Source organism: Rhipicephalus microplus, chromosome X (genome assembly GCF_043290135.1).
Source record: "Rhipicephalus microplus isolate Deutch F79 chromosome X, USDA_Rmic, whole genome shotgun sequence".
NCBI classification, from domain to species: Eukaryota; Metazoa; Arthropoda; class Arachnida; order Ixodida; family Ixodidae; genus Rhipicephalus; species Rhipicephalus microplus.
Window position 1 is genome coordinate 143,343,011 of NC_134710.1, and position 6,445 is coordinate 143,349,455.

Here is a 6,445-nt window from a genome sequence, read left to right on the forward strand (position 1 = left end):
GAAATTCTCACAACAGAAGATTAATGATAGCTAACAGTCACTGATGCCTAGAGAAGTATGGTTGATGTTATTAGAAGTAATGGCAATGTAAATGTGAAGTAAGAAAAGTGGCAAGAAGATAACATGCCATCGGCAGGATTCGTACCTGCGACCTTCGAATAACGCGTCCGATCTGTGACGTACCAACTCTTTTGCGAGTGGCGGGGCGGGGTGGAAGGCAAACCTACCTCACTCGTCAGCCGAAATGTATATATATATATATATATATATATATATATATATATATATATATATATATATATATATATATATATATATATATATATATATATATATATATATATATATATATATATATATATATATATATATAAATATATATATATAGATATATATATATATAGATATATATATATATATATAGAGAGAGAGAGAGAGAGAGAGAGAGAACTTTATCACTCTGCTTGCAATTTGTCGATATGAATTCGCGTACACAGAGGTTACACGACGCGCTTTCTTTGATACCGTGAAGTTCAATTACACTTTAACAGGCCGAGGAATGGCGCCTTTAACCCGATTTCCGCGTCCAATATGCGACGCTCATCTTGCTATCACGCCTCTTTCTCTGATTATGCTTTTGCGGTTAAAATCAACAGATAACACAATAGTTTGTTAATTAAATTTATCATGAATTGTAGTCGTCGGAATTGAAATATACCAAGCGTATACGAGGAGATATCCACGTTGAACGGGGCTACAGCTGCCAAACACCAAAACGTATACATTCGGCAAACCCTCCTTTATCAATGTACCAGAAACATTTAATTACCCCTGTAAAGGTGCGTTTTACCTTCGTGCTTTATGCCGATTTCCATGACGGGGGGAGCAACCTATATTTTTCAACGAATGATTGCTGTTGTAGTTTTTCATAATGAGTATTACACTTTCTTGCACATATTCAGGCTTGTGTGTATTACAATTTGCCTTGTTAGCTAATAGTCTGAGCACTGTTTCTGGAGCGTGCAAGTAATACTAGTTTTGCTAATGTTATATGACTGTTATTCACTTTTTATCAACGTCTCAACCATTTTCTTTTAATGCGTGTAATATGTGGTGTTAGGGGCTTACTACAATGTTTACACTCATTGTATTTGTATTACCATTTCTTAAGGGGCCCCCAGGCACCTGCATAAATACGCCAATTCAAACGATGTAAACAAAACGTTCCTTTGAAAGAACAAAATGTGGGCAATTATAACGTTAAACTATCCCTCCTTGATTCCTTTCGAAATGATCATTAGCGGAATATGATTGGTTTAAACAGTCTTGTCATGCACACAGGACCACCTTGTCACACGAGGCAACATATATGACGCAAAAATGATCCATCACGTGATGGCCACTTATGCACGACCACGTAAAAAGAGGAGAATAAACTCTTTTCCTTGGGGCAAATTGTTTACCATTAATTTTTCAGCATTTAAAATTTTCCATGGGCCACAAAATTTCCTGCTTGTTACATGACGTCACAAAGCGGGAGTGCGTCTCCTTCTAAATGTAATTCAAGTATAGGCTAGCTGCCAATCAAATAAGTAGCGGCTACTTATGGCAGCTGGCGAGATAGATTATAAGTTAAAAAAAACATTTGCAACTGCAGCGTAACGGCGTTTCGTAGTTTGTGTGCGCATATGTCTCTGTGAGCTCATACTTGCTGAGAAAAAGAGGAAGAGAGAGAAATAGGCAGCACTGAAGGTGTGTGCTTCTTTGCTGTCGGAGATGTATTTTGAACTGGCAATTAAAGTTGAGTGAAAGCCAACTAGCCCGACTCTTAACTAAGCTTCCATGGTGGTAAACACCGCTAGTCTTTCACCTTCTCTCTGGTCTGGTAGGTCAAGTTGTGGGGAAAGTTTAAATGCTGAGTCCACTGCTTTATTCTACGCCACTTTGCAAGCTGCCGCTCTGACTCCAAGTTACCATAAGCAAGGCTGATCAGGTTTATGAGAAAATTAAGCGGAAACAATTTTTGACATTAACCCGACTTGACGGCTGTATCAAAGGAGTACGTATAAGGCGTTTTGTTTCTAAAAGTGACAAATGCACTTCAAATGAAACTGAGAAAAACGCACTTTTTTTCTACTGACAATATGGTTGGGCCTGCTCAAACAACTTTTTGCTAGTATGTTCCTATCCCTTAAATACCACAAAGCCTTATTGTGGCTCAAATGGACATAGCCAAATGTCGTCAGTATTGTGAAGTAAAGTTTATATTTGGCTCGTATAGATTAAAGAATTTCACTTGGACAGGAATTAACTTGTAAAATAAGTGTAAAATGGTTCGAATGTACGGTGTAGCATTATTTTGCGATAAAATTGACATCATACTTGTGCTTTCGTTGGTGCCGTGCTTCAACGCATGTGCGTACAGCGCGATTACTAGACTTAAAGAGTGAGGGGACCTTCCTGGCAAAACGCGCACCATTCTGGACTGTCATCAATGTTTTCTTGTTTCTGATACCTATTGAAGACCTTGAAAAGTGTTCCAGTTAGTTTTGTGCCATGCTGTTTCTGACCACGTTTTCTTCTTTAGAGAATAGACAGACGCCCAATATCTTTATTTCATGCTTATGTTATTACAAATATATCATGTTGGAGGGAACGGAGGACAAGATATTGTTGTGCTAAAGTCGAAAAGAATCACTACAATGCAAAAAGAAGCCAGCAAGTCAGTCTTTTACTCTTTACAATCGAGTTTTGTCATGCAACATCATGTCCTTCAGTAAGTGCCAACTCGGGCTAGAAAACCAAATTGTAGAACATAAATACGATAACAAAGCAACTAAGACACAAATGAAACATTTTGGGTGGGACCTTGTTGGTTGTTATGAATATGTTTATTAGCGTAGTGCTGGTTTAATGAACTTGGGTCACTTATTTGATTGAAACAGTTGGGGTACTTGGCTCATTTTTAAATAGACACTGCCTGTTTGAGCTTATGTTGCAATAAGAAATTCCTCTATTTTGATTAGAACTGTTCTAGAAAGTGAAGATACCTAGGCATGCTTTATGTTGGAGTGAAATTTAGCCTAGTTCAGGTTTCTGCATTTGGCTCTTTTAGGAAAAAAGAACGCCTCGTATGTAATGTTTATAAAATTGGGTAGGCAGCACTGCCGCCACTATTGACGTTTCACGAAAATTGGCGCCTAGTTGAAAAGTAGTTCCGAGACCTGGCGTAGTTGTATGGTAAAATGCTTCATTGTCACGCAGAATGCTTGGGTTTGATTCCAGCAGTGACCCTAACATTTAATTCTTTGCATTAGACAGGTCGACGTCACCGATGTCGGGTATTTCTTAACGCTTGCACGTTAAAATTGCCCATGTGTGTTCTCGTCGTTACTGGGTAGATACTAAGTGTCAATCACCTGTGCCACATACGCGCCCGTGGGTATGTGCCACTGTCTGGCACGAAGTGTTTGACGCCGTACGTGACGGGATTGTGACATTGTTCATGTCTTGACCAGAGCGTTATATTTGTCAGAGCGTTATATTTGTCAAACCATCTCACCCTGATATGCTAATTTTGGTTCACGCCAAGTTAAGGGGGTGACCACGAGAGCCCCCAAACGTAAACGCCTACATACATAGATAGATGGATAGATAGATACGCTTACAGTCGCCGAAGTTCGCTAAGAAATGCTTCGCACTTCAAGTTATTCGTCACACTCATCGGCTCGCAACAGTTTTGAAAGAGCAGCAGTCATGATATATCATTTTCGAAGAAAATTATTTTTCGGAAACAGCAAATGCTGTCATTGTTCTTTAAGTAAGTTTGCTCGTTCCCATTCGTAACTGCATGAACAAGTCACAGCAGAATAAATTCATGAACAAGTGACGTAATATTACAGGGCCCCTCTTCGGCGCTTGCCTGCTATGCAATACTACACCGCAAGACGCAAAAGCGTCGCATGGGGGACTTACACCATGAAGAGCCTACCAGTAAAATCATCACAGCGGAAATGTTGGCAAAATTTCACTATGTTGTAACATAGCCTCGTAACATTTTCATTCTCTCGTAAAACCGAATTGAGTGATTACTGTTGTGACGAAAAACTTTGCCTTACTTCTAGGTTTCCCCAGCGTGCAGCCAAGAGAAACCACTGTCGAAAGTGGGGGTGTTAGGCCCCTCCTCCCCACTTTTCTCAGTGGCGGGAGCTCGCGCCCCCCTTCCCCCCGACTGAAGCGCCCATGCGTCCAATGCGTTTCGTCCACTTTTATTTCTTCACACTTACATAGCAATTGCTTCTAATAACATCTGTCATACTTCTCTTGACATCAATGTCTCTTATTTCTCATTGATATTGCGTCTAACAAAGAAAATGAGCCCTTAGATTTAGACTTCTGTCCTTCATTCATAGCAAGGGTTTCGTTGTGGCAATCTTGTATGCCATCAGGTGCTATGCGAGGGATTGTTGATCAGCTGCCAGCTCGTAATAAGATCAGGTGCTACGTGACGCCAGCAAGCAAAAAGAGTGTTGCACGCTCGCCGCAAGGGCTACAGGTGGCGCTGACTGACGCTGCCACGTTTAAATGCACATATATACCCAATAATGTGGTTGGGGGGATCATCGCACCCATATTTCAGTGGTAGAGCATCGGACACGTTATTTGAAGGTTGCAGGTTCGAATCCTGCTGGTGGCAAGTTATCTTTTCATCCACTTTTCTTTCTGCACACTTCTTTTGCAATTACTTCAAATAGCATCCCCTATACCAATCTGGGCATCATTGTCTGTTCATTTTCGTTATTATGGTGTCTAACAAAGAAAATGAGCTCCTAAATTTACACTTCTCTGCTCCTTCATTGACAACACAAGAGTGAGCTTACTGCACGAATTAATGGCAGTCCGAATGTGACACTTCAGCGAATCATTGTGTTTACGCAACGTTGGCAAGCACTGGATTCAGGGCATCCAATACCTGCAGTGCGCATCGTGCCGTAGGCGCGTTCGCATTGCCTAAACGTGACGCGGATGAACATACCATATTAGAGTTACTGTATATACTACCTTTAAAGGTAGCATATACAGTGAATCTATGCCATATGCAACACCACTGCCATCTGTAGGAAGGTTGACGAAGTTGCCGATTCCGCACCACGTTAGAGGCTCGTGCCCAAATCATGTTGCTGCTGTTCTATTTTTTTACTTGTATCTGCTTTAATACTAATCATTCAAAGTATAAATATATCAGATGGGTGTGTGAGGACCTGCATACGTTGCGGGCCTTTCCTATTCACTGAACTGGCAATTATTACGCATGAAGAAATTCCTCACAATGTGAACAAATTAACAATGTCGTCGCTGAGTCACATGTAGGCCTTCCGTCGTTGAGAATGAAGGTAGCTATGCGCTAGGTTATGTATTTTCACTCGGTTTTAGTGTAGCAAAGAAATCATTGTTATAGCTATCTGATTACTCTGAATGTATACCGGGTGTTCAAAGTTAAGTTTTATGATTTTTTAAATTGGACGTTCAAATCACGTGAGAACCGCATATGCAAATAATTTAAGTGGTCAGGGGAACAGAAAATTAGATGATAATTATTGCTGTCAGTTACCCAAATAACTAAGATTTAAAAATTAACTTTTTACTGGCTTCGGTAAGTTGGCATGTTTATATTTAAAAAATGTAGACAGTGATGGTTGTACACGGCTTCAGTTGGAAATTTTTTTTCTAGCACATCTGGGCTCTGAGATATCCAGCTCCAAAGTTTAATTATGTTTCGCATGACTATGCATGCGATAGGTGAGGCCAGAGAGGAAAACCAGACAATGGTAGAGTGTATATTAAAGGAAATTCAGGAGTTAGGAAGAGAGTGCGAGATAATTATACAGGCGACATGAATGCGCACATAGAAGATATAGATGGATATACCGACCCGACATGCAAAGAGGCTTGATTTGATCATTTGCAACAGTACCGAGAAGTGTGAAGGGCAAATAACATGGGAGGTAGGAAGGCTGCAGTCGACGATAGTTTATGCACTGTTGTCACATAGGATGTATGATAAGCTCAGGGGAATGCACATAGATGAAGGTGGCTCCAGAAGTCTGGGTAGTGATCACAAACGTATCAAGCTAAGTTTTGGAAGAGCAGTGAAAGTGGAAAGGAGACAAGATGAGGAACTACAGGAAAATTTTTATCCAGAAAGGCAAATTAAAATAGCCACTAAACAAATTGAGAAAGTAACCACGGAGGATGATAAGACAGTGTGGACATACACGAATCTAATTAAACTCTTTGAGCTAGAGCTTGCTAAGACGCGTGACAAGTCACCCCGGAAGAGAAGACACAAACCCAAAAGTTGGTGGGATGAGGAAGTTAAGAGAGCCACAGCAAAACGTCAGGAAGCCTCTAGGGAACACAGACATGCTAAGCAGCGGGGTGAACC